The 17,153-nt window shown below is 37.1% G+C and overlaps 1 protein-coding gene across 4 annotated transcripts in view; it reads right to left on the bottom strand.

The window, feature by feature from the left end:
- Nucleotides 1-17,153, bottom strand: part of LOC123710778 (RNA-binding protein Musashi homolog Rbp6) — a 439,295-nt gene that overhangs the window by 211,233 nt on the left and 210,909 nt on the right. The window lies entirely within an intron of this gene.

The following is a 17,153-nucleotide window of genomic DNA, read 5'->3' as shown; positions in this document are numbered from 1 at the left end:
GTGCGCGGCAAAAACTGCCTTAGAAATCGTTCAGTTGTGGAACGACGGATTTTGTATTTTGCCTTGACGGCCGATAATGAAACTCAGCTGCGGGTATTAGACCAAACAACTCTTCTGAACACTCCCCATGATAAATGCGGTAGAAGATGCAGAGCGACCTAATATCTCTACGCAAATACTTGTATTACAACTAGATTAAAGTAAAAATGTAAAGCTTAAATTCACATATGAAAATAAAAAACCTGTGTGTATGTACACGCGGTATAATTTATACTAACAATAGAAACAACTAACATTTTGACTATAGCTAAATTCAGGGTGTCGGTTTTTTATGACGGTGTGCGCGCGCCGTAAAAATTTACTCTCATCTTTTTTCCATAAGGCGCTAAAAGAAGTATAACTTCAAAATCTGTATCTTCTACGCTTAGAGGATGTTTAGTAAAAACGATTCAAGCATACGAAAATAGTAGAAAATATTTTATTTTTAAATGTAAACACAATTTGACAGAATGAGAACAGTACTTTAGTTTTTTTTTTAAGAATAACGGGGCGAAATGCTACATACAGTGACATAGAAACTGATTACAGTTTTATAAATTAGAACTTAAAAACTGAGCCTGTAGGAAGGATGTTAAAATTAAAATATTTAATATAAAGAACAAACAACGGGTAAAACAAGTAGACTTTTTGAACGGATAAGCTATCTAGGCTAGGTAAGTATTAAATACTTCAATTAAGGAACTGTGTTCTCACGTAATAAGACCATCATGCGTCAGTACGTAATAAATTCAAATAGTCTGCGCGAGTGCACAGCCCGCCGAAAATCCCGCAAAAAATCCTGCGCCGTGGTCCTGTCACTCGATTTCTCTCGTCTTTTTCATGTAACCGAGCGGCACTATTTCATACGTGGCACTGTTTAAGCTCTCAGATTTTCTCCCGGCAACCAGCGGTCGCTTTGAGACTTTTTTTTCGTATCTCGACGCGTTTGCTGGCCGTTATAAACGCAAAATATAAACCTTTTCGAAGCAAAATGTTTTTTTACTTACGCTGATCACTTTATCGGATGAGTTGTAATTAGAGGATTTAGCCATTTTTCAGAGAGAACATTTTAAATCACGCTCTTACTAATTTCAAATTCCTATTTTCTAATCTAATTATATAGCGCCGCGATTTGTAGCGTGGAAGACAAATTCTAATGTGTAATAAAAAGGATGTACTCATCTACTTGACTGTAATTTGCACTCATTTTAAATACCCTCATACATAGACCACTTTAAGTTCTCGTCTTAGGTAAGTGGATTTACACAAATCTGAAGGATATTTACAATACATTAAGAGCACACAAGTCCCTGTAATTATGGAGTATGAGAGAATAATTTAAAAGATTTCGCCCAAGAGGACTGCATTACTACAATATCAGAGAAACAGCTTTACGGCATCATTCATACATTCTTAATTATTTAATTATCTTTTGAGCGCTCAGCGAAATAACGCAGCTACAGAAAATCCGGCATGATTTGATTAAATTGGATTCTGCCTGAAAGAGTATTTTATTTTGTGAAAATATAATTTTACGCTAATCTTAAGCCATATCTATTCAAGATCGGAATTGCAAATGTTTATTTAATAATAAAATAATAATCCATCGGCGCTTGAATCGGATTTCTTTGGACATTATTTTCTTATTCTAGGCAAGTAGGTAAGTATTTGTGTAAGTGACATGATGTTTATTTAAACGTGAGCAATTTTGTACACGTTGTAAAATCACCAGCAAATTATATGAACAAGCAGAAAAATCATAAAACCCCAGATGTTGGCGTTAAAGCGATTAAGCGGGTCGATGATAAATTTTAACGAGTTATTTTAATGGAAGCGATCGCAGTCAGTGGCTAGCTGGCAGGCTGTGCAGATAGAAAAATAAAAGGGAACCACTAAAGACTGGTCCATTCTGGTACCAACATTACCTTGCTTCAATTACTTTGAAATTATTGCAAGAGACTTCGAGTATCCGCTCTTCCTGCTCTCCCTAATGAGTGTATTTGAAAGAATTTCTTTGAGAACTTTTTCGTGGGATTCTTTACGGAGTGTATTTTTCGTAGAAGTTATTTCAAATAGAAAAATGTCTACTTCTAGTGATTCCTAGTATTTTATACCATAATTAATATAATTTTTTTTTTTTTTTTTTTTTTTATAAAATAGGGGGCAAACGGGCAGGAGGCTCACCTGATGTTAAGTGATACCGCCGCCCATGGACACTCTCAATGCCAGAGGGCTCGCGAGTGCGTTGCCGGCCTTTTAAGAATTTGTACGCTCTTTTCTTGAAGGACCCTAAGTCGAATTGGTTCGGAAATACTTCAGTGGGCAGCTGGTTCCACATAGCGGTGGTGCGCGGCAAAAATTGCCTTGAGAAACGCTCAGTCGTGGAACGTCGGACGTCGAGGTGATACGGGTGGAATTTTGTATTTTGCCTCGACGTCCGATGCTGAAACTCAGCTGCAGGTATTAATCCGAACAACTCCTCTGAACACTCTCCATGGTAAATGCGGTAGAAGATGCAGAGTGACCCCACATCTCTACGCAACGCCAAAGGATCGAGCCGCTCGGAGAGGGATTGGTCATCGACGATTCGAACCGCTCTTCGTTGGATACGGTCAAGTGGAAGGAGCTGGTACTGGGGAGCCCCCGCCCAGAGGTGAGAACAGTATTCCATGTGGGGCCGTATTTGCGCTTTATAGAGTTGCAAGCGGTGGCCCGGAGTGAAGTACCGTCTCGCCTTGCTGAGCACACCAAGCTTTTTGGAGGCTAATTTAGCCTTTCCCTCCAAATGACCGCGAAACTGAACGTCGTTCGATATGTCAACGCCAAGTATTCCGATGCTGGCTGTGGCTTCAAGAAGAGTGTTTTCGAAAAGAGGAGTAGCGACAAAGGGTATTTTTTTCGCGGAAAACGCGCAAACTTGTGTCTTCTTGGGGTTAAATTGGACTAGGTTTAGTCTACCCCAGTCCGAGACTCCACGTAAAAGAGTTTCGACTTCAGACACAAGTTTGTTCCGGTACTCATCGACAACTGCCCGAGAAATACCTGCCCGGCCAGTGTAAAGAGTATCCCCAGTGCTGTCGTCCGCATAGCAATGAATGTTGCTAAGTTGCAACATGTCATTGATATGCAGAAGAAACAGGGTCGGGGACAGAACACAGCCTTGTGGGACCCCAGCATTCACGGGTTTAAGGTCGGAACATGCTCCGTCGACGACGACCTTGATGCTCCGATCGGCTAGAAAGCTGGAGATCCAGTCGCATAATTTCTCAGGAAGCCCGTAGGCTGGTAGCTTCGAGAGCAGTGCTTTGTGCCACACCCGATCGAAGGCTTTCGCTATGTCCAAACTAACCGCTAGTGCCTCCCCCTTGGACTCAATTGCCTCTGCCCATCTATGAGTAAGGTATACTAGAAGGTCACCAGCTGAACGACCACGACGAAAGCCGTACTGATAATCGCTAATCAGCTGGTGGCCCTCTAGATAACTCAAGAGCTGGCCATTAATAATGGATTCCATTATTTTGGAGAACAAGGAGGTTATTGCGATTGGGCGATAGTTGGATGGATCAGTGCGATCGCCTTTTTTAGGGATCGGATGTATCGAAGCGGTCTTCCAGCACTTCGGGACAGTGCCGAGCGAGTACAGGTACCGGAAAAGGCGCGTCAGGACCGGAGCCAACTCAGGAGCACATGTACGCAGCACAATTGGAGGGATACCATCCGGCCCGCTCGACTTATGAATGTCCAAGGAAGATAGTGCTCTGCGAACAGCACGTTGCTGGAATGTGATTTCCGGCATTGAGTTATCACACCGCGAAATCGCCGGTGGTGATCTCCCCCGGTCATCCAAAGTCGAGTTGGACGCAAAGAGACAGCCCAAGAGGTCGGCCTTCTCCTTCGCAGTGTGGGCGAGCGAGTCATCCTCTCTGTGCAGCGGTGGTATCGATGGCTGACAAAAATTCCCTTGTACAGCTTTGGCGAGAGACCAGAAGGCTCGAGTCCCAGAAGGGAGTTGGGCCAATCTCTCGCCAAATCTGGCGATGTGCTCTGACTTTGCCTTAGCGATTTCCCGTTTGAAGGACCTGGAGGCTGAGTTATATGCTTTTTTATGTTCGCTGGTATTGGCATCACGAGATATCGCCGCTTCCGCCCATGCATTAAAGCATTCTCGCTTTCGACGCGATGCCGCCTTGCAAGAACGCTTAAACCAGGGCTGTGACCTGCCACCGATCGGCACCGCAGAGAATGGAATAAAAAGTTCCATGCCCTGCAGAACCACTTCGGCGACAGAGGCAGCGACGGAATCTGGAGCTTCCGACGAAAAGCACATAGGCCCCCAAGGGTAGGACGCAAAGAAAGACCGCATCCCATCCCAATCTGCTGACCGATAGTGCCAAATACGACGACAACCCGAAAAACGGGGCCGAGGAGGGCGCGTAGTAGGCACAGTACTCCGGACCACACAATGATCCGATGAACCCAATGGCGGGTCAACAGAGACTTGATAGGTCTCCGGATGTGAGGTCAGCAGAAGGTCCAACAAAGAGGGTTTATGACCATCCACATCTGGTATTCGCGTAATCGCAGGGACCATTTGTGACAGGTCGTAAGCTAAAGCAAAGTCGTGAAAGGATCTTCCCGCGTGATCGGTGGTTTCCGAACCGAGCCAATCGGCATGGTGAGCGTTAAAATCGCCAAGTATCACGATTTCAGCGGTAGGAACCCCTTCGAGCAGGGAATCTGTAGCCAATTGGATGTGCTCAATGAGTCGCTCAGTTTCGGTATTTCCGCTATGGGACCTATACAGGCATGCGTAGAATCGCGGATGGTCATCGCAGTCTACGCGCAGCCAGAGGCTAGATAGGTCCCTTCCTTCAAGCGACCCGAGGCGACGAGAACAGATATCCTCTCTGACGTACACGCAAACTCCCGCCCGCGGCACAAATGAATGTTCCAATTTGTACCCCGGGTAGGAGAGGTAGGAAGTATCAGCCGGGAAGGATATCTGAGTCTCAGTAAGGAAGAATAAGGCCGGCTTCGCAGTTTCGAGGTGAAAGTGAACCGCGTTAAGATTAGAGTTGAGCCCCCTAACATTGGTAAAGTCCACTGAGAGCGTGGAAGGGGATGCCTTCGGTAAATTCTTCCGTTTGCCCCGAGATCGAAACTTATAGTTTTTTGAGCAGTTTTTGCCCACCCCAGAATACGAAGGGCAGCCTGTGCATCCACCACCGAATACTGATTGTTCCGATGATGGACGCTCAGAGGGGGATTCTCCACAGCGGAAACGTGTGGTACCCCCCTGGGGTAATCTCTGTTTAAACTGCATCTTCATATTCTGGGGGAGGGGGGAATTGATGGGCTCCGGGAGTCTAATAATAATAATAACTTAACTAATAATTATTTATTTTTAGGTTAGTTGCGATTTACTACTACTAATGGCGATTAAAGACACACACACAACTTTTGTTTATTACTTTAGTTTAGTCATGGTATGTAAGTCATCTCTTTGTATATTTTCTGTCCCCGATGGGAGGCTGGTGACCTGTTACCACAGGACTCTCACAAAGATACCTGCAGCGTGTAAACCCATAAAATGCAATATTGTGTGTGTATTACTTAGATACTACGAACATTATCGACGACTGTTCATGTAATAATATAAACCCCTTATCATGGCAGAGTCAAGGTAATCCTCGAATGTAAGAGCTATTCTCATAATTTACTTATTTTTATTAGTGTGAGCAGTTGGCCTAGTGGCTTAGTGTGGTCGTAGGTTCAATCCCCGGTTGCACCAATGAACTTTATTTACTTGTGCGCATTTATATTTCTCAAACGGTGAAGAAAAATATCGGGAAACCGGCTTGCCTTAGACCCAAAAAGTCGACGGCGTTAGGCCGAGATTGACACATGATCATGAAACAGATACAGAATTCTGAGTCTATAAAGTGTGTAAAAGTGACGTTATATATGTATACGGAGTCAAAGCCGCGGAACAATGCATTAAAAGGATATACAAACAACTGGAAAATGGTAAAAAATATAAAAATTTATCGTCTCGCTATAATATTTAACATTGCGGATAAAAACTTGGCCACAAACCTGTGCCACACAGAATTGACAGCGAAACATCGATATACCAGTGACGTTTTGATATGCCATTTGCGTGATTACAATCGACGCAGTGCCGCACCCTCCTTGCCAGCAAACCTCCCCCTGACTTCCCTAGCGATAAAGATTGACATCACCGCTTTTATACTCCAAATTATCCTAAGTCGGTGTAATAAGCATCCTAAAACAAACCCTAATCCGACGCGCTACAGGCCATATTCACCGGGTTGATGATTTTAGCGTGTCATCGAAGGAAAGATTGCAGGAGAAAGCACATTAGTGATATCACTGGTAGGATACGACTATGCTCGGGGTATACGTTAAATTTTATATTAAGTAAACAGTTATTGACGTTGCGTGTAGTTTTTCACTGTATGGCTCGTGGTTACTGCATTTTGTATAACTACGATCCGGATGTGAACATTGTTATTGGAATTCCTCTATATTTTGTTTTAATACATGAGCTGTCAATTCCGTATTGTTTTTTGGATGTAAAATTGTTAGTATTAACCCTTTCTTTAACATGCCAGATGGCAATGGAAAGAAACGTACTAAAAATAAGCAGAATAAAAAACTAAAAAAAAACTAATGAGTTATAGATTACATTACAAAATAGCCACTTCAGTCTTAGTTAAAGACATATAGCAAGATGCACTGATAAAAAGTGGACTTAAAATCAGTGGACAGACATCTTTTTTAGGGAGAGTGCCCTAAAAAAGGTTCATAAAAGATATCTTCTAGAAATCTAGAAGTAGTCTATTATTCGATATTGAAGCGTTACCAGAAAGGAGGAAGAAGAAATGGGAAAAAAAGCTATGAATTCATTTGAAAAAGGCTGGAAGAAGCCTTTACCCATGAGTGGGTTCCTATTAATGCTGTTGAAAGAAGTTAGGATACAGGATAACAAGTAATAATTATATAACAAATCTAAACCGTACAGATGTAATGATTTGAAATAAACGGACTTTATTATTAACACTTATATAATGAATACTTTCCTTCGTTTTGTGTGACCAAAAACAGTTTCATTAGCAAGGCTAATCCCTTGTTTAAATTTTGTAAACTGATTTAATATTTCAAATGCTTACAGATTAATTACATTAATTAACGCAATTTATTTCTATAATAGTTGAAAATAACTAGTACTTAGACTTTCCAACTAAAGCTTCCTGATCCACGCAAAGTGTAGTTTAGTACTATTTTGTATTTGGAGTCCTTCAGGTATAATAATATAAAATCAACAAGAAAGCCAAATTAATGTACCTTCATCAGGATATATAGTAGTACTAGGGCTGATTCTGGCAAGATTGTTGCATCTTTCTTTCTTTTGGTTCAATATCTTCTGCCTGACAGATATTTCTGGATCTAGAAGAAATGACGGTTTCTTTTACCTTCACTGTAGACAAGCGTTAATTGTGTTGTTGTAGACAAGTGTGTGTTGTAAAAGAAACATCAAAAGATGCCCCGTCGGGAATCGAACCGATAGCTTTCGAGTCGTCTACTAGGCTATGGGTGAAATTCAGAAACCAGCCATAGCACGGACTAGACTAGACAAGACTACCATAAGTCAAAATAATTTTTTGTCGCACAGCAGAACTTAGTTTTTAGTCTCAATAAGATGTTTATATTATTCAATACAGGTCTGTCTGGTAAATATCTAAATAGAGACATAACACTGCAATGCATATTGCATGTATAGGATTAGTATTTGAGCCTCGGTGTCGATTCACTGGCACCTTACCGTACACGGTGCAAATGCTTTCAATGATCTTGTCCGGTGATCGTGCATCTTGCTATTCGATTCCACTTTAAATGCATTTGATAACAATACAATATCAAACACGTCAAGGTATTATACTGAATTAATATAATACATTGAACACAAACAACAAATGTAATTATGACACGAGAAACAAACAAAATACAGTGACCTGAGTAATTGTAAATTTCAAAACAGATTGCATATGTAAAGATCTTATGATTCAAGTTAGGGCTTTAATATTTTTTTTTTCATTTGAAGATACATTTTTTATTTTACACCAATGGACTTTCATACTATGTGCACATATAACATTCGCTCGAACGGCGAAGGAAAACATCGTGAGGAAACCGGCTTGCCTTAGACCCAAATGGTCGACAGCGTGCGCCAGGCACAGAAGGCTGATAATATATCTATCTTAAAAATTAACATTGGTATTAGCGAAAGTTTTAACTATTATGTTTTTGCTTTGGAAAAAATGTATTGTGTTAGTTTGTCATTGTAATAAATAAATGCTGATTTTGTATGTACGCAAATATATATAGATTAATAAAGTCAAGCAGGGCAGCTAATAGTAGCTAAAGTTTCTTTTTGATACTAAATAAATTTTAGACAATTTACTACGGATAATGAAAAATTCATTAATGTGATAACTGAAACTGGTCCAGTAAATTTCGTTCCACACCAATCCCTCGTGTTTATAATATTAGTCACTCATACATTTTAAAATAATTACAGAATACATTCTACTATAAGGCTTTATTTGACGAAAATCGGACATTGGAAACAAAGGGTTACGTAATTAATATCAATATTAATTTAATCATAACCAGAAGGAATTCACGGAAGTTCTCAGTTATTGTTTGACATTGTAATGATGGTACGCGATCATGGGAACTATACGCGCACCTATTAGAAGCAATTAAAATTAATTGCATTCGCAGTATTGAAACTATGAGTAAAGCTTAATGAAACTAGCATTCAGAACATGCAATTTCAATCAGCAAGCGTGTTGTAAAATCTCGATAATTAACAAACGTCGCGAGGGTGGCGAAGACAAGAAAGTCTAGCGATGTGAACTCGCTCGAACAACGGTTTATCGAGTGGATCGATGCAACATACATATTAACCATGATATGGGTTTGTAGTATGTATCAACAGCCTTTCCTAGTATTAGAACATAGAGGCCTATATTCAAGAATATATTAAACAACGCTGCTGTTGCCGAATGATACTGTTGAATTTCGTTTCTTAATTTGGCCTAATGCTAAGTTTGCCTTCACAAGTAATAATTGTATTGAAACGTAGGTAACATCTCAGTAAAGACGAACTGATGTAATTTGGACTGTTTGAATGTATTTGTCACAAATTGATTTAAATTTGTGGACAAGTACATAGTTTCAACATTTAGCATACGTTTGGGAGCCGTATACGAGTACATAACTGTTAAAATATAAGTTGTCCATAGTTTATACTGTATACTATATGGTAATCTTCGCGCCTTTCTATGACTGTTAGCAATATCTCTTCTCTTTGCTCTGTGACATAATAAAATACAGTTCGTTGTACTCCAAAACTTTTATTACCCAAAAGCAAATCCACTATGGTGACAATAACATTATTACAAACTGATAAATTCCTTCTTTTTAAAGGTTTTGAACATGCTTTTGAACTATAAATTCAAAGTATAATTATACTGATGTGCGTGTTTTTATTAAGCTCCGTTTGCCTTAAGAAAGCTTGGTTTTGATTACCGACGATATCGAGACACATTTCACTTATGTAGTCAGGTAACGCTAGAAGCTAGACAATTGTTTTCTTTTCAAAAAAAACAACTGTCTACACTAAAATCTAATGTCTAATATTTTCCTGTGAAATTAAATTATATTTATAAAACGCTGAGCGTGCATACGTCATAAGTGTCGCCCGCCCGCTAAGTGGGAACCGCATCATTTACTGTTCAGTCTGCGACGTGTAGTCTGCCTCCTAATTGGAACGAATTTGGCTGCAGGTGCCACTTGACTTGGCTCAAGATTAGTGGCGAGCTATTGCTATATTTCCTCTAAAATATTTGACATTTAACGCGTGGCTCCAGTTTCGTATATTTAGTGCTATTGTTAAGAATAATATTTACCCATTAGCACGGTACTATTAAAGATATTCGTCAGAACTATAGGTGGTATTAGTTTTTTTTGTTTAATGCTCTCGACACTTTATTAATAAATATCTTAAATGATTTATCAAAATATAAATTTTAATTCCCGCTGTCTGTTCGCTTAGAAGTTTTAAAACTATTTTTTCATGTCAATTTTATCAATAGTGATTCAACAAAAGGGATATTTTAAAAACTTCATACGGATAACACTTGTACGAATATATAAACGAGTGTATATGAAATATGTTCAAATAATAAATATTAGTATAGCACAATTAAAATAACAATCTGTAAAGTGTTAAAAATTATGAATATTCATGTTAATTTTATTAATTTACATTGTTTTAATTGCTATAGCTTTCAGTCATTCAATAAAGAAATATGCAAACAGGCCTCGAGATTGGAAAACACTCGACACAGATTGTTTATAAAGGAGGATTTTGCACGGGGAAAGGCTGTAATGAAGCCTCAACGGAGGCTCTACAGACGTCATTACGGGCATAAGTATGCAAGTCGGGTGACGTACATTTTCATGCGACGTCGCAAGAATTTTATCGCCGGTTAATTCTGTGAGAAAAATGTTATTCGGTAAGAGACTGCGTGGGAACCGACGCGTTGTCGAGCCTACTACTAATGCAGGCGTGTATTTTTCCTTCACTCCGTAAGATATTACTTTCCCTTAAATACCGTCGAAAGGGCAAATGGCGGGAAGGAAATGAAACTTATCCGTCAGGACCGTTGAGAATGTAGTGTTCGAGAGAATCCTTTTTAACGTGCATATTTCAAGGAGAATTTCCTATTTCTGTTTTATAAAACGATTAATAACGAGTAATAAAACATTACTTGAGGTGGCGTTTTCACAATATTTATGCACCTCGATGTAATGAAAATTATATTAATAAATATAGCAAAACTTAGGAGTCAATAATATGTAATAAAATAACAGCAAACTTAATCTAACTTTAAAATAATCTCTAAGATGGATAACATAACTAGATTTAGTTTTTTTTTAATTTCCTTTTTATTGGATAAGGCAAACGAGCCTACGTGAGCCTAAAAGGGGCAGACTTCGTTATCCATGGTTACCCATTTTACGGGGTTGCCAGCCTTTTATAACCAGCTTACTATGAAGACTATTTTAAGGCGTAAAAACTCCGGGTACCATTTGATATTTAGTTTGTAATATCTAAATAAAGATCTAAAGCTGGTCCGACAGTTCTGATTGAACAAAAGCTAGATACGATGTGTTCAGTGGTCTCGCGAGACAAAGATTACGCATTACTTGTTCTATGTCCGGGTCTATTTGTATCAAACACAGATGATTGTAAGCTAGATGCGTCGTATTAATGTTTAGTTAACATATAGCTTAGACTAACGACTAGACTTAAGAGATGCCCTATGCCCCAGTCGAGATACACAGAAATTTATGTCAACGACTTGAGATCTATGTAAAAACACTTATATTTAATTTGGTTTGTTAAGTATTTATCAAACTGCATAAGGATTTTAAGTTCATTACGTACAATTATCGTCATTCAATAAGATCTAAGCTACTATAACCAAAGAAGAGGATTCTATTGGACCTTTTTTATGTTATTTTATCAAACTAAAATAATCAGCTTCTAAAATAGAAATAATTCTATATGAAAAACATCCCTTAAAGAAATATTCACTAGATTGTGATAATAATAGCAAGTAAATGGACGGTAGCTCTCGAAAGTTTATATCTACGTACTAAAACTTCTAGATAGGCATCCAACGCAGATATTTGCAGTCAAAACAGACTTGGGCGATCTCTGCACTCTGCGCATGTCACTCTGTATTATTTATTAACTCCAACAAGCTTCCGATTCTACTTTATTCTATTGTGTAACTAAATCTACTGGTTTTGATGTCCGAAGCAAGTTTCGTCTGACAGAGTAGACGAAAGTTTTCCTGCATACAATATGCCTGTCAGGCGAACTGATATATCTTAAGGCGTAGACAGAATAATAGGGGATTTAAATATGAGATAAATAAAGCGAGAAAATCACGAACGAAAAGCTCTATGGTGACGGGTCAAGGTTTCTCGATGCGAAAATGTACATATATCTAGCTTTTTAGACACACTTGAATGTGGATCATCAGAAAAATATGTTACATGTATAATATTAGAATAGAGAGTCGTCTTTGCAGAGTCTGCGGTATTATTGTGGGAGTCCGTGCAGTAAAGTATTCTTTATTAAGCATTCCTGTTCCCCAATCTCGTCAGGTGGGGCGAAGGTATACATTTCAACTTATTATTACGGATTTTATTTGGTACCCACGTTTTTTCTATAATATAATACAAAATATTATAACCATTTTCAAATATATTGGTTTTCTTACCTATGACGGAGTATCCGAAACATATCTTTCATTATTAAAATAACATTCCAAAAATCGACTAAGTTTTTCAAAGTCTAATAAAAATACGTAATTAGTAGCTAAACGTTTATACTAAAACATGCTAACGTGGACGGTTAAAAAAATACTGAAAGTTCCTACTCTGTAAAAGCTTATTTTAAAACGGTCTTTGAATCGTCCATTATTAATGAACTCGTTATAACGTTAATTGCCACAATCGGCCGAGGCGTGGCATTAAAACGACATTAAAAATGTATGCTCAACATTTAAAGATTCACATTTCGCGGCGCTCGCGTGCGGCCGATTTACAAACTGGCCTCGTGCCCGTTAAAGCAGATTACGGTCGAAAAAAAATCAACAACTCTTGGCGTTATGAGTTAATTTTGGAAGAATAACGCAGGCGTCGGTTAGTGCTTCCCTTTATTTGGCGTTTCGCTCGTATTGTTTAAGCGGGTAATCCAGCGCAAAAACATTATATAGCGGGCCACATGTTTGCTACTGTAGCCTTTTATTATCACTTTTGTAAGGGAAGCTTTGTAATGGAATTGTTTAAATGAAATACCGACTGTTCATATATTCAGTCTGGATTCGACTTTCAAACTGTTTCGATCTCAGAGCTCTCACTATAAACTTGGAAATCGACACTATTATTTTTAATATATTTTGTTTCTTATATTTAAAATGTATACATATATTAAATGTAAGAATAAGATGTTTTTGTATTTTAATTAAATTGTTGAATAGAAAGCGATCAGCATTCCATTGTAAAATATCTTTGGGAAATAACGACAATGAATTAATTACAATAAATTCAATAATAATTTACAAACATTTATCAAACAATGAAAATCTTCAACAGAATTTTCCACGACATAATTTCCTTCGTGGCAGTGAGCGTCATTTTTTAAAGGAGTCGATGAAAAAATAAAGGCGTCTGCGTCCCTGGTCTGAGACGTGTTTACAACTTATACAATAATTCAAATAGCGTACAGCAAATTTATGCAGCTGCACGGTAACATACTTGAATGGCTGCATTGAAAAGCATTTTATTTTCATGGCGCCCTGGTACCTAGTATTTTCGAATTCAGCCAGAGAGCCTCGAACGTGTTAGGTGGCAATATGAATTTATGATCATGGCGAATTAAATGCGTTAAAGTCGAACGTGATTCGGCGAAATACGCATCGGAATTTAATTAAGCTTTTGCACTTGACTGGGCATTTCGCCTGTGCTGCAGATGTATGCGAAAGTCACTGGAGTAACGTGTCTAGTTATAGGCTGAAAGTGTATTTCCAATTGCCACCACTTAATCCAGGCTAAGACAATATTTATTGAAGTGAAACTTCTTTATCGGCATTGGAAAAAATTACCGTCACATTTTTCGATTACGCGTCACATTTTTTTCGTTACGCGCCACATTTATTCCGTTACGCGCCATCTTTTTCTTGTCCCTAGCACTATTGATTTGAAGCCTAATTCGAAGATTAATAATCTTAGTAGTAATAAGGTAAAATGAAATATTTGTATTAATGGTCTATAATAATAAAAGCTTTTTGTTAAACTTTATCTAATTAAACTTTATTTAACCAATTTCTGTAAAGTTGCATATAGTAGATCAATTTTCGAAAAATAAGGACATAAAGAAGTGTCACTTCTTACGTATGTACACTAGTACACGCACACATTTTTTATTTAATCATAATATAACTAGTATAGTAGAATCTTACGGGCATCAATCATTGCAATGACCTGTTTAATACACTACAACGGTGAAATTATTCCATTGCATATTTATGTATAATTTATATTGTAACAAGGTTTGAAATAACAAAATGTTTAGACATTGTATATATAATGCATTTTATACAGTATAAGTGACAATCTATTTAAAATTTTACAATTACGGTGATCATAAATTATACAAAAATAAAAAACACTTCCAACTACAAATTATTACGTTATTGGTTTTACAGCAATCATAATCATTTTAATTAAAAGAAAGAGAATATTGCATTTTAATTAAGAAATTTTATTAATTATGACTCATTATTAATTGAAGTGCTTACAAAATTTGTATAAAAAATATTTATCTTAATTATTGAGCTTAACACTAATGCCTTTGAATTGCTTTAAAGTTTCACAAAAGAACCAGAAGTTCATAATCCAGGGTACATTTTAATTTAAGAAAGGAAAATATAAAAAATAATTCATTTTCGTTAGGCTTACTAGATGAAATTTAAGTCTTTAAGTGGCTTCTTCAAGCAGTTCCGGCCGCGACAAAAGGGATCCACAGAGCCCGGGATGGCGGGTAAAGAAATTCTAATTGGCTGCCAAATAAATGCCTATACAAATGAACCTTACTTTGAAGAAACATTAATACCTTTTATAGTGAAAATCAAAACGCCGATATATTTCAATACGCTTATAATTAGGCTAATTTCGTATTATACGCTACAATAATTATTTAAAGCCCTTAGAAGTCCAAGAAAATAACCAAAACGTTTGTTTTGCAATAGCGATATTATAATTTAAAGTAATCTACCGGTGGAGGCATCAAATGTGTTTAGTTATGTAAAATTAGACACACACCGTGGCCGTATATAAAACCAATACTAAGATTTAATGTAATTAATAGAAAATCAGTTGAAATTAGTAAAGCGTGTTGTTCCTACGATGTAAGTGCGTGTACCTATTTCTACATGCCTACTGCTCTTAGAAGACAAATCTCTGTTTTTTATTTTTTTTATTTTCTTAATAATTACTTAAAGTTTTCATGGCAAATGATTTTAAGGTTGTAGCAGCCTAAAAAACATTTTGGCGATTAAAAATAGTGGCGGAGAGTTTATTGCCAGTTCTTCTCCAGCAATCCATTGCCAGTATTCCTTTATTGACGTTAGTAAGTGTACATTGTGTTACCTAAGTGAATAAATGAATTTGAATTTGAAAAGTCCAAAGATTATCAAAAAATGAATATTGTAGCATCTTTATACAGCTGTAAATAACTAAATAAACGTTTTATTGTTTCCAAACATTATGATAATATGTACTACAATTGGGAACTAAAATAGACTTTTAAGAAATAATAAATACTTTAAAGTTAATTTTTATGTCGTATTTTAACTGTTAAACCTACAGCTTACGTTTAGCTCGTATGTGGGATTTGTAATGTGTACATCCGACCTCAATTTGATAAGACATTTTATATCGGTAACAAAATTTATTTGTTCGAGATTTTGCTCAGAATATTCAAGCGATATATTTTAGAAGACGATGTGATTTATTAATGTTCCTAGACGTCATTTAGGCAGCATTTGTGGCACATTTAGGACACATCAATGTTCCTATATCGTTGATGTTGTTAAGCTATTTATTTCGTACTAAGTTTATTTTTACTTATGTATTAAGTGTTTAGTGTATTATTCGTTTGACCATTTCAAACGTGTAATATCCCTATAAAATGTGAAAACCTAGAATAATATTAGCAGTATTAGAAGGAAAATACTGGACTATTAAAATAAGTTTCATTTTAACTCTATTGTAGTAAAATGTATCAGGATCATTTGTCAAACTAATAGGGAAGTTGGCAATCAGCCTCCTCCTGTGCCTGACACACGCTGTGGACTTTTTGGGTCTAAAGTAAACCAGTTTCCTCACGGTGTTTTCTTTCACTGTTCAGGCAAATGTTAAATGATAATAAAGAAGCTCTTTTAGTGCATAGCCGAGTTTCGAACCTACGACCTCAGGAATGACTGAAGCCACGAGGCAGTATAATATAAAATTATCGATTAATTTTACTAATACACTTTCTGATTTGTCCATTTCATATTCTTTAAAATAAATCTTTTAATTACTTTACATATGAACAGTTAATGAAATTACTTATGTAACGATTCAATCGTTTCCAATCGATACGCCTCGAAACAAACTTGGATGGAAAAATAAAGTTTCGATATTTCTTAATAAAATATAAATGGCAGAAGTTTCACACTTAAAGGACGAACAGCAAAAACCGTTATGATAAATATTTATTGGAGACTAAATTTTGTATAAGGGGTTACTTTCATGTACAGATAGACATGTTATAGTGTTTAAGTCCCAAGACTGAAGAGTGTTCAAACTCTGGCTGAGTACCGATATATTTTTACTAAATACCAGGGAAACTGGGACACTCTGGGAGTCAGAAAGCTCTAATGATGAAAGTTGAAGGTAAAGTGAGCTAGAATTTGATGGTAAACATATTTATATAAAGAAATTAGTTAATAAAAGCGTGGACATAGATTTGTCTATCCTATGATAATGATATATATCTAAGGCCAATGCTAAATAATCAAGTATAATGAAATAGGAAACAAAAGAATAACTACAAGTGTAGTTTGAGAGAAGTGTTGGTCATGTGGCTTCAGATTGTTCATGTTCGATCACTGGCTGTGCACCAGGGGATTTTCTATGTGGCATTTAACATTCGCACGAACGGTGAAAAAATCATCAACAGAAAACCGGCTTGCCTTAGATCCAATAAGTCGACGGCGTGTGTCGGCACAGGAGGCTGAGTAAATACTTGCCTATAAATTAAAATGATGATGAAACATAAATTTGAGGGCCAGACCTAAAAAAGTTGTAGCGCCACTGATTTATTATTATGACCTTGGAAAGGAATATTCATGTTTATAAAAACCACAGTAGCGAATATCTATCATCTCTTAGCAAGTAAG

Source organism: Pieris brassicae, chromosome 6 (genome assembly GCF_905147105.1).
Source record: "Pieris brassicae chromosome 6, ilPieBrab1.1, whole genome shotgun sequence".
Taxonomy (NCBI): Eukaryota; Metazoa; Arthropoda; class Insecta; order Lepidoptera; family Pieridae; genus Pieris; species Pieris brassicae.
Note: the sequence above shows the minus strand (reverse complement) of the source record. Positions and strands in the feature narration are given on the sequence as shown.